General features: G+C 33.4%; 2 long non-coding RNA genes across 5 annotated transcripts; one reads left to right on the top strand and one right to left on the bottom strand.

Moving 5' to 3' along the window:
* Positions 1-946: 946 nt before the first annotated feature.
* Positions 947-3,742, bottom strand: LOC116414927 (uncharacterized). The gene is made up of 2 exons (XR_004225483.2): positions 3,559-3,742; positions 947-1,589 (listed from the first exon to the last, which is right to left on the bottom strand). It is a non-coding gene; the product is annotated as an uncharacterized LOC116414927 (long non-coding RNA).
* On the top strand, positions 3,112-7,766 carry LOC105736358 (uncharacterized). Of its 4 annotated transcripts, none has more exons than XR_015291108.1 (6): positions 3,112-3,308; positions 4,618-5,260; positions 5,354-5,588; positions 5,678-5,830; positions 6,186-6,437; positions 7,484-7,766. It is a non-coding gene; the product is annotated as an uncharacterized LOC105736358 (long non-coding RNA). The 4 variants fall into 4 exon arrangements; XR_015291109.1 differs by lacking the exon at positions 3,112-3,308 and adding an exon at positions 3,636-3,807; XR_015291110.1 differs by lacking the exon at positions 3,112-3,308 and adding an exon at positions 3,641-3,775.
* The last annotated feature ends 4,521 nt before the right edge of the window (positions 7,767-12,287 follow it).

Genomic DNA, 12,287 nt, shown 5'->3' with positions numbered 1-12,287 from the left:
TTCATGAAATCTTTTCTTTATCATTATAATATTATCAGACAAATTTTTTAAATGATATATGATTTTTTTTTAAATAATGATATTTTATCATAACAAATTATAATAAATAATAAATAATAAATAATTTCTATGCAAATTTTAAATGGTTATGAAAAAGAAAATATGTTTCGTGAGGTTTTTATTTAAAATACTTTCACAAAATTCTTATTGGTAGGTAAGTATGTGGACATAAGTCAAATATTTCTCTGCGTCTCTGTGTTTTAAAAGCTATGCCTGTTGCAGTAGTTTTGTCAACGAGGAAATAGTGAGAATTTTTACGGACGATTTGCACGGATTATACGAGGCTGACAAGATGATTAAAAAGACCTGCGCATTCGCTTTAGCATGGCGTGACCTCTTTTTGGCACAGTAAATCCCGCAGCTTCTTACTCGACCCTTTCAGAAAAAAGTTTACCCACCCCTTGGTTAACTGGTAAACGCCTCGAGCTGTCTGCACGCGCACCTGCTATGTACTTATATCGTCCGCTCGTTTCTTACCACGCGATCATGACTTATACCTCTTACTGATAGATAATTTTGCGTAGCAGAATTTTGTTTGGCTGAAATTTATTAAAATAAATAAATTCGATAGAATAATATTAAGCTCATAGGAAAAATTCTTTATCTTCTAAATTTCTTTTACAAGTATCAAGAAAAAATTAAAATGGAATATTATTCTATATATATATATATATACATATATATATTTATTGTGTATTAAAATCACCTTCTCTTTTTGTTCGTCGTTTGTGCCTGCTGATTAGCATGCAGCCACACTCATGGCTAGATCTTGGAATACAACAGACACGTGAGACGACTGCAGTTACGTTCACGATCCAATCGTAAGATAGATTTCTTCGTCGAACGAGCGCAAGATGGCTTAAGATTTACGATCGGTACAACACAATTATTCGATATTATTTATTGATAAAATTTTTTATAAATTTTGCTTTTAAATATAAAAAAATCAATACATTTTTATTATGAAATAATCATATTGACTGGATTACTTACATTTATTTCGATATTAGCGAGATAGAATGAAGAAATTTTTTTGGAACATGATTAAAGAATATTATTTAATATATATTCTTCAAATTTTTTTCACAATACAATTGATATTTATAATAATAAATAATAATAAACAAAAATTTTCCAGATTAGTAATAAATACTTTCTATAAATTTTCATAAATAAGAAACAATTCAATGAATAATTTCCATAGCTTTCGTCGTAGACATTTTAGAACTGTAATTTGTAAAACGAATATATTGTTTACCTAACCATTTAAATATGTTTGAAATATATATACGATATATACGATCGAAGGTTACAGATCGTCAACGGTGGGTAGCTTTCACCATATCCTCTTTCTCTCTCTCTTTCTTTTTTTTTACGAGGAAACGTAGAAGCGTAGAAGCAGGGTGGAGACCCGAATCCTGAGGCAGTGGACCGTGAATGCGATACCAGGTTTGCCATGCTTCGGTGTGGGAGTGGTGCCGTCAAACAACCGTTCCGTCGACCAACCCTTCGTAGTGCAATTCTGTCCTCTGCAGGTTATAATTTCCATACTTATATTAATTATACTTCGATATATTCTATTTTTGCAAAAATAATTCGAATTTTCTTCTGGATTAATAATATTTTCAATGCAGAAGTGGAAATCAATCAGATAATGAAAACAGTAAATGAAAAATATAATATCATATTTTATTTAATTTTTATTTTATTTAATCATCATGATAAATTTTATTTTATCCCATTTTTTCCATTTTATTAAAATGAATATAAGAACAGACCGTTCATCGAATAGATTAAAGTAAATTTAAAGTAAAAATAATCTATACCATATCGTTTAAAATCAATTAGTCACTTTTCCAACTGTGAACGATGTCAGAGTTGCAGCAAATGTTGCAATATAAGATATGCAATTTAAGATAGTACTTTGTATTTTTCATCTTCAAAATAAAAAAGCAAATATGCAACAAAAAGGTAAGAATAAAGCAGTAAAATATATGAATTACATTATAGAATTTAGATTTTAACGTATTAATTAACTTCTTTGTAAAAGATTATAAAAATTTTTTATTTTTTTTTTTTTAGAATATGATATATAAACTATATACAAGTCTATTTTAATCACAGCTGTCATAATAGAGTTACTAATCCTAATATTTATTCGTAGTTCTATGTGATTATGATTCATCATCTGTAAGCAAAATATACTGATACTGTATATATAATCACTTTAAAGACATATGTCACTTCTAATATTGTTTAGAAAAGTTATGACGTTACTAATTACAAAAGAAACATTAAAGAGATAATTCTGGTATCATCACTTTAAAAAATAAAAATATCTAATATAGCATTTATTTATGCACGTGAGATTAAAATGTGTTAAGTTGTTAAATTTCATTCGAAGAGACAAAGCTGCCTGTTGAACCGGTAGAGCAAGGTAATTACAGTTTCGTTGCAGACTATCGGCGGCGTCTTTTTCTTCTCGGCCTAATTAAAAGATGATTAGCTAATGAGGGTCATAGATATTCTCCGTCACTAACGAGCTTCTCTGTTGTTGAGAACATCTATATAGCTATAATTTCAAGATTTCTATCTGACTATAAAGTGCTATTTGGGATCATAGACCCTGAAAATGAATACAAGAATATATATATCCATGCATTCAGGCTTAAACCACAGAACAAGTTATTCTGCATTCTCTGTCTAATTTGTCACATTTTTAAAATCAACTAAAAACAATTTTTCAATTTCTATTCATTTCTATTCATTTCATTTTATTTTTTAATTTACAAGAGTTTGAAAATATATATATGTGATATAATATATATCAAAATATAAACAAAATATATATATACAAAAATATATATATATGCATTCATTTCAAATATATATATATATATATATATATATATATATATATATATATTTGAAATGAATGCATGGTAAAATAAGATTTGAAATATTAAAAAAATAATGCTTGACGAAAAAGAAAAATGTATGCTCATCTATATATTGCGATCAATCGTTTCCACGCGATAGATCACTAGTCACGTGCCGCTGCGCGCCGGTTCATCGATCACGATTAGTCGTATGACCTGCCAGAAGTTCATCGATTTTCAAGTCACTCTGAAGTCAACTCGTGTGACAACAATTCATGCGTTCATTGGTCGAAAATGTTATATTCTATCCAATATTGATTTACATGAGTCAATAGAAATCTAACATAATTTAAATTTAATATACGATTGGTAAAAACATAACCTCTTTTCACATGTTACTATATTATTTTAGATAAGACAAGGAGCGATTGGACAGAATTATTATTATCGTATTGGAATAAATGGAAGGAACGAGAAACATTTATTGGTCTCTACAAATTGATATAATCTTTTGATCTGCAATCCGTGTTTTCGATCATAGATGCATTGCATATTTGAATTCCCAAAAGATCGATGCAACGATTTTCTCTGTGATACTCAACTGAATATATGTACTTACAGTGTCGACTCGCGAACAGAACTCTTTGTTCTCTTTCGTATAAAATTCTGAGCGATCCCCAGGGTACTTTGTCGATCAGTTCACTGCTTACTTTCGAATGTATTCACTAGGGAGTTTCGCGTTATGTTTTCCATTCTCGACAGCGGAAGCGTCGGTGTGCTTTGATCTGACGAGCGACAGTACTAGCTTTTAAGCTTGTAAAAGTAACAAACAGATGGTTAAGATAGCAATAATTTAATCTTCAATATTGTAAGCCTTTTGCATGCGTGTCTGTTCTTATTTTTTGGTTATAGGTTATATCTTTATAAATTTAGAACATATAAGATATAAAAAAGTTTGAATGAAGATTAATTGAATAATTGTATTTCATTTATAAAAAGTTTCTATTATTATCTTTATATGATTTGAAATACGTATAATTTATTGATAAGTCAGATAGTTAACAGATTGTGTATTCGTTAGGAAAGTACAAATTCTCAAAGCGGAGAAACGGTTTCCTTCAAATCGATTGAGAATTAATCCGACTGCTATCACGTTTCGCAAACGTCACTCCATTGTCTCATTGTCCATTGGAGTGAGAGATAGCGATGGAGCAGTAGAGAACGAGAGATGACTTTCCTTCGTTCCTATCTTGCCTCCTTTTGAGATCCCGTCTCGATCCTATTGGAGGCCAGGGGGATTCTCTGTTCTTCTATGGGCAACTAATGCCACTGGACGAGAATTGAAACTATGACCTGTATCCACGACTCATTTCACCGATTGCTTTTATCACTTTTTCTATATTTATTAAAGTTTTCAATTATCATTAAAGTTTCAATCGATGGAATGCATGGGAATGTGTAGTAAAATAAGAAAAGAGAAAAAAAAGGTGATAAAAAAATATCTTTTAGTCTTCTAGTCTGAGTCTCTGTATCTTTTTATATTATATAAATGATTATCTCGTATTTCTTTATATTAAAATATTCTACATGTATAATATTCTATATATTCTATAATATTATATATTCTATATAACATAAAATTAAATATAAACGATACTTTTTAATCTTGCCTTTACAGATCTCGATTATGAAATGGCTTCTTGATTGAATTCTCGTTTGCCTGCCTCCCGTTCTTCGGTTTGATCGGCTGTTATCAGTAAAACATTAAACGGACAAAGAACAGAACGTGGCTACGGACTATAGATCAGATCGTTCTCGATGATCAGGGTACATGGAGATTCCTCGGATATATCTGCGTCGCTGAAAAAGGGCGTCATGCATGGCTCGCACTAGGGTGTCATCTGCACCCTCTACAACATGACCAGTTCTGTAGACGATCTTCACGGTCAATATAACGGATGTCGTAAAATCAATTAGTGGCGAATTGTGCCGCAGCCCGGATCGCGTGCACTGTATATGCAGCTCATAAAATTCCTTTTTTCTTTGTGATCTTTTTGTGTTCCTCGTATCGGTTCCACTCTATAATCATTTCTTATCAAAGTACAGTTTTAAAACTACAATATTACAATATTATACATTGGTACATTGTTAAATTTCTCATTTGCAATAGCAATATGATATTGGTATATTATAGATATTTCGCTTTTATACCATTCCGACAATAGCTTAGTTAATGTTGACTTTTGAATGGTCCAATCTTTCAAGAGGCAAGAAAGAGCCTTTCCTTTTAGCGCGTTTCAGCATACAGTAAATATTATCAGGTAGATACTGTTACGGATGTTTCTCGATGAATTGATGAGATTGTCAGTTCATTTCTTTTGCCTTTCTTTCATTTTCTTTCTTTTTTCTTCCAGGAAGCCGTCCCCGCATAGTAGAGACTCCAACGACATCCTGACAAATCTTTGGGGTCGACGTCGTAACCGATTGAAAGAATTTTCCGTGACGACTCGTTCATTGTGCGTGTTTACTAGCTAAGCGATTTTCTCGTTGTAGAAAGGTCGAAATATCTCTCAGAAATACAATAGAAAACTTGTAACAAAAATCATAGAAGCAAACATTTTAAAGGGAAATTTATGTTATTCACAGTGTGTAAGTGATTTAAAATGTTTAAATATAAGCAAATGCGTTATGAAATATAAAGAAATATAATGCCAGTTAATTTTTTTTCTCCTTCGTAGTAGCAACGATTCAGATCTCAGTAAATTGTACAAGTTTTTATCATCCGAGAGAGACGTATATCTATGAAAAAGAGAAATAGTCCACATAAAACTTTAACGTCCTTTGTGCGAACGTCACCCGTTACAACGCAACGTTGCTTTGGCTAAGAGCCGGTAAAAGTCGAAATGAAGGAAGTTCTCCTCTGAATTCTATTTCCTTCGTCAAGCGGTTTGCAGCCTTGCCTATCTGTTTTCTCTTCACTTCTCACCCTTCCATCTTTTCTCTTCCTCGCAGCTACCTTACTACCTAGATAATTTAACCATTTCCAGCAATAAATCAAGTAATTTTCACTTACTAATTACGAGCACAGTGATTTTATGTAACCTGTGCAGATTATTTCTCCTAAATTGTTTCATTAATTCTTGCTAACATACAACGATATGTTAACAAGTTCTTAATAATCTCTTAGTAATCATAATTTAAAATACTTTCTGCTTGTTCATATTTTAATTTTTACACTGCGTATAGGTTATCTTGATTGACCACTTCACCGGTCTGTGACGATTAACCCAAAACATGGGAGTTTAATAGGAAGAAACCGAAGGGAAGACGCACGCATGAAATTCATCCTTCTTCAACAAAGTTCGAGGAGTGAAAGAAAAGGTGGCTCTCCTTGTGGCTACAACTCACAACCTACAATTCGGTGGCTACGAAACGGCTACACCCTTTCATGAACGCGCGGTTCAACCACTCGTGACCCGACCAACTTCGCCCCAAGTGGTAAGTGTGGCGGGAATTATGCAATTATTGCATTGCGCCCGACAATTGTCGCGGAAAACGGTGAGTGCCTGAATGGCCTGAGTGTCTAAGGGGCAAAGGGGCGCGAAAGAGGGATTTCCTTGCCGATTTACTACCGAGATCTCCCCATACGTTTCATTCCTTGTTTTAATTCATTCCACGTTGGATGCGATAACGATGAAAAGTCAGAGCGAAGTAAAGCAATCCTAGTCGGATTTTGAAGATGAAAATGTACCATAAAATCAGATCAGATATTCTTGGATATTAGGATAAATTGTATGAAATATATATATTCGAATACATTTTTAAAACAGAATCGTGAAATTATTCGCGAGAATTGAATTGTATTGTAAATTCCTTTCGATTTCGTGTGCGTTGGTTTCTCAAGATTCCCAAGGGAAAGTCTGCTTCAGTTGGGAGCATTAGTCAATCAAATTGATGTATCGTGCGATTGCCTGGAATTTAAAATGCCTGGAATTTAAATCTGAAAACATTATAATTTAAACATTAAATACAACATCAAATTTTTTTCGCGGAAACAAAAAATTTTATATCAAAGTTATTTTCAATTGTTGCGATTGTTGAATTTTATTAAGAATTCGAAGTTTAACCAATGGAAAAAAAAAAAAAAATGAAAAGAATCAAATCTGCCTCTGTTAATAAAGATACCAATCTATATGATGTACAGGCCACAGCCAGAGATACATATATACGGGTACAATATAAATTATAAGCTTAATGCCGTATATATTTAGATCTACATTTAGACTATTCATTCGCGTTAATATAATGTTCTTTCAACGTATATTATATATTTGCATGCACAGCATTTTATTTCATATATGAATACGATGATTAAGTCATGATCTTATATTAGAAATTGAACAATGCTTTCAGTATTAACTTTCATAAACATTTAGATTCGCAAAATTCTCAAAGATTTGAATAACTTATTGTTTTGAAATAATTTAAAATTTGCGATGCACGATGATTCATTTATTTAATTATTTATTATCTTTTCTTTTTAGGGAAAAATGTTTCAATCTATGAAGATGAATCAATTCCCAGGTTTTTGGAGATTTATGTACAGGAAGTTGAAGAATTTTCTGAATAAAATATGGAAAGGAAAACGCATGAAACTAACAAACGAACAATAAATTTTGATTATTCTGTTTTCGTTAAAGATAATATAATAATATTAATAATGTTAATTTATTGTATACATTTATATATTTTATATTCCTTTGTTATCTTTTTTTCAGAAATGATAAAAAAATTTCAAAAAAAAAAAAAAAAGAAAAAGGAAAAGAATATTAGATTTTATTTTTTCTTTTGTCGAAGTCAACAAATTCTATTGCGTGCTGTCTGATATCAGCATAAATTAAACGAATATTGATTGAACAAAATATTCGATATATTAAATCTACACATACAAGGTTTTTTTTGGATTTACCTGTTCAGACCTGTTACGAACCAATTTTTAGTCAATAATTTATCGTCGTGCATAATAACGAGCCTGTTTGATTTGTATATGAATGTCTGGGTAAACAATTATTGAATTCATGTGTGGGAAGCCTAAAACTTAATTATCTAGAAGAACAGAAGATACACTTGATCGACTGGTTTTTTTCATTTATTCATTTTTTCTGGCTGATGAAGAATTTTATATAACGAAACTGTTTAGATTAAAAATCATGGTTCCTATAAATTTTACAGAAAGATCAGAGACCCCTCTCTTCCAGAATATAATTGATCGATCAACCATCCTTCGTTTCTATTAAATCGTCTTCTTAGGAATTTTTATATAGAATAATAAAAACTGTCGAACCACCTTTTGCTCATAAAAAACTGCTTTAAATAAAAATTAAAAAAAAAAAAAATAATAATCCGCAGACTGTTTCGATCTTTTTTTATAAATTAACCAAAGATATTATTCTTTGTAACTCGAGCAACAAAACTTTAAAAAAACACATTCTACGAAGATTATTTAATGATACAAATTAAATGCAAGACGAAGAAATTGTTATAATCGACAAAGTGGAGGAATTTGTCGAGGAAAAAGCTTCTTAGAAAAGGATTGCCTATATTCGAAAGAACAATATTATATGTCTATCATGGAAACTATATAGTATGAATATATATCATGCTTTTTTCATCTCTCATTTTTCTTCCATTGAAAAGAATTTATAAATTGTAAAAACTATTAAATTATGTGCTTCCACGAAGGGAACAATCACTGTATGAAAGTCGAGTCAATGCTATAACAACGAGACGATCCGCAAATAAAGAGGATCTGCAGGAAATCTGCAAACACGAACGAGCGAAGCAAACGGGCCGGTCCATTAATATTCCCTCGTAGGATCCGAATAAGGAACGCGCAGTGGACCGAGAGAGAGAGAGAGACTCCCCGGCCGAAGCTATAAAAATTAATTAGCTCTTAGAAGAAGAGACTGGCTTCTATACCCACGACTGGTTCACCAAAATTGTGAGACCATCCTTCTCCGTAGGAAACGATCTTACTTCGTTATTCGAAGGATCCAAGCTGGCACGGTTCCTGTCATAGATCCTCGATGAATGATCGATACGATGTACCCTTGAACGTTCGGTTCGATCCTTTTTACCTACGTGGTCGTTGTTGCAAGGTATAATTAGTCATTGATTCCTCGGCTCGTGGAATGATGGGCAATGATCACACGACTCGATCTTGGAACATTTTGTCAGGATTGTTTTTTTTACTCGTGTCCAATAGATGATTCATTGTGGTTTCGAATTTCTGAAAGAAGTAATCTGACATCTTCTTTTTATCGTTATTACGTTGAGTGACGAAACAAATGTTTTCTTTATCTAAATAAGATGTTCTTTTTTTTTTTTTAATTTTAATATAATGATCTAAATCTTTTCCTTCCTCGAGACCGTTTTTTCCCCCACTGTCTTGTTAGTATGTAAAGTATGGAGCACACAGTAATTTTCTTTTTTTTAAAATTTTTTTCTTACATTCTCGGAAGATATAATGGCTTTGTACACGAAATCTTCTGTATAAGGTTTGTATATTTACCAATTCTTAAAATGGTAATGTTTACTAGCAGTAATGGTTCGTGTGTTTTTAATTGCAGGAGAAAAGGAGGCAACTGAAGGTGGAAATGAAAGAGAAGCGTTTTGGCGCAGTATTATACGGCACAGAGGGAATTCGATTATGGCCAGTATCCACAAATTGCCTTCTAGTTAGCGGGAGTATCTTGTGGTCGAACTATCGCGAGATAATTACACTTCAACCGCTATAATGGCAAGTTAGTTATAGAGCGGTGGATCTTGGCTCGGGAATTGCGAGCTGGCTGATCGAGCATATCCATTGAAAAGGAACCGTTTTCTTCTTGCGAAGAGCAAACTTTGGTCGAATAGAAAATCAGTCGTGTCAATCATCAATGTGAAATTGATTTCTACCTTTCATTTATTTTTCTTCGAATTCTTTCCCAAATTGTTTTAAAAATTCAAATGATTTTCTTCCTTAATTCAACTCTTGCGAGTAAGACGGAGATCAAAGATTAATGAAATGTTAACACGTTTTCAATTAGTTCGAAGGAAGGGAAGAGAAGTTGAATAGAAACTTTCTGTATTTAACTGAATTACAATTACGAAATTAAATGTTGATCAAAACGTAGGAAGGAAGGAAAGGAGAAGAAAAAAAAGGCAGCCAGGTGTAATGCGACAAGAGGTAATAGATATTTTTCCAAGATTTAAAAGTGTCTGCAAGAGTCAACCTACGGAACCTTCCCACACTGCGCGCCGCCGTTCGAGCTTGAGAGCTCTTCGCCTTCGGAACAATAAAACCATTTCTGTGGGGGAGTGAAACAACTCTGGAAACCGTTCTTCAAATTGCTGATGGAGGCACAGGTAGATCTATTCGGTATACTTCAAAATGGAATTCTTTCGTCACAGAATAAATGACTCTTTTTAAATATCAAATCTTCTATCAAATATCTAATATTCTTAAAAAAATTTATCCATTTCATTAATAGAAATACGTGTATCATTTTTATGTATTTAAGTTTTTCCACTTGCAGGAAAAATCGTCATTTAAAATTGCTCAGCAAGAAAAACATGAATGTATTCCGAATCGAAAAGAAAAGATGCTGAGATAGAAAGTTATTGTGGACGGAAAAAGGAGGAAGCGAAGGCATGTGTGATAGGATGATTTTCGTTCAAGCATTCTTTATGGCACTCAGAGGCGTGCATACGAAGACGGCAGTCCACGAACCCTCGAGAATCGAAGAACTCTACCAACGAGCTCCAAGAACTACCTACTCACTTACGGACTCTCACCTCGGTTAGCCTACTTACCTTTCCCTCTACCCGTCTCTCTCTCTCTCACCATTTCCCTCCCTCCTTGACAGTCCTGCGGCACCAAGTCATAACCACAAGGAGTACAATGGGTGGAAACCACTGGCGGCTTTTCACTGCCACTTCTTCAGCCCGCCAATTAATTTCCGTGGCGCTGATCTCGTTCCTCAAGAAGGCCACTCAAGAGCTGCCGATGGATGAGCATAAATCTTCACATCCTTCTTCTTCTTCTTCTTCTTCTTCTTCCTCCTCCTCTCTTTTAGCCTCGTGCTATTAATGCGTTTCACTTGTGAGGTCCACCTGAGCTGTGTTCATCCTCGACTGTGTTTACGGTCCGATCATTCATCTTTTTATTGATCCGATCCTTTTCCGAAATGTTTTACGCGCCATCTAATTGTTATCTAACGTTTTGTTATTAATTACGCTTACGAATCAAACTTACGATCCTTTTTCCTTGAAAGGAAAGATATAAGACAGAAAGAAATTTTTCTTCTTTTATCTATTAACAATAATAATAATAATAATAATAACAATATTTAAAAAAGCTTAATGACAAGTTTGAATAATGATGATGATGATGATGATGATGATGATATTGCAGTGGCTGCGTTATAAATAAATAAGTGCGCTAATGGATTTTATCGGAGGTATCCGTGGGAACTTGGACAGATCTTCTTGAGGAACATCTGCGGATAAAATATTCGTGGTGCGGCAATGGAAATAAGGAATCACCGCATGGGTGATCTATTTTAGAAGAAGCGGACTGGGTGCTCTCCATGGGTGTCTAGCCAGCGGAAAAATTGAAAGGCCGCGCTAATTCGCGCGACAATGCTTGCCGACAGCACGCCGGAACGGAAGTTTATCGCGAACCTCGCGAAAAACGACCTTTGGCCGTGCGCCAATCGTGGCACGATCTTTCCGGGGCTCATGGCCAATGACGAGGACCACTCTTGTCGCGCCGAGTTGCATAATTTATTATCGACCAACGTTTCGACGACAAATGGTCGGCGTTTCCTATCCCATTGCGAAAAATTTCGTGGTCAATGCCTTGGTTGGTCAATCCTCCTTGTTTTCATCGTTAAATTCGTTCGAGGTGTTGATAAACAACAGATCGAGGTCAATTTATATATTAATTTCTTAACCATCATTAATATTTTTCATTGATTTTTCTTTTTACACACAAACACTTTTTACACGGAAGACAAGATTTGTTTAAAAAAAGATGAGCCAGTTTTAATAAAATTTATCCTCTGGCTAAACTACAATTAAAGTCAATTGCACAATGTTGCAACGCACAATGCACAACGTACATCTACACACGGATTGTTGATGATCCTTGAACAGTTTATAAACAGCACTATAGCCATATCAATATTACCGTGTATCGTGTATCACATCAATATTAATATCAACGAATTCATTCATGTTTTCATTACGAATTCGTAGAAGACAAGAAGAAGACAATATTGAATATCTTGGAAACGAAACAGATCT

The sequence above is a fragment of the Apis florea genome, unplaced genomic scaffold (assembly GCF_048593485.1).
Source record: "Apis florea isolate Af1SG1 unplaced genomic scaffold, ASM4859348v1 contig_2350_pilon, whole genome shotgun sequence".
NCBI lineage: Eukaryota > Metazoa > Arthropoda > Insecta > Hymenoptera > Apidae > Apis > Apis florea.
This window is presented reverse-complemented; position numbering and strand designations above follow the sequence as displayed.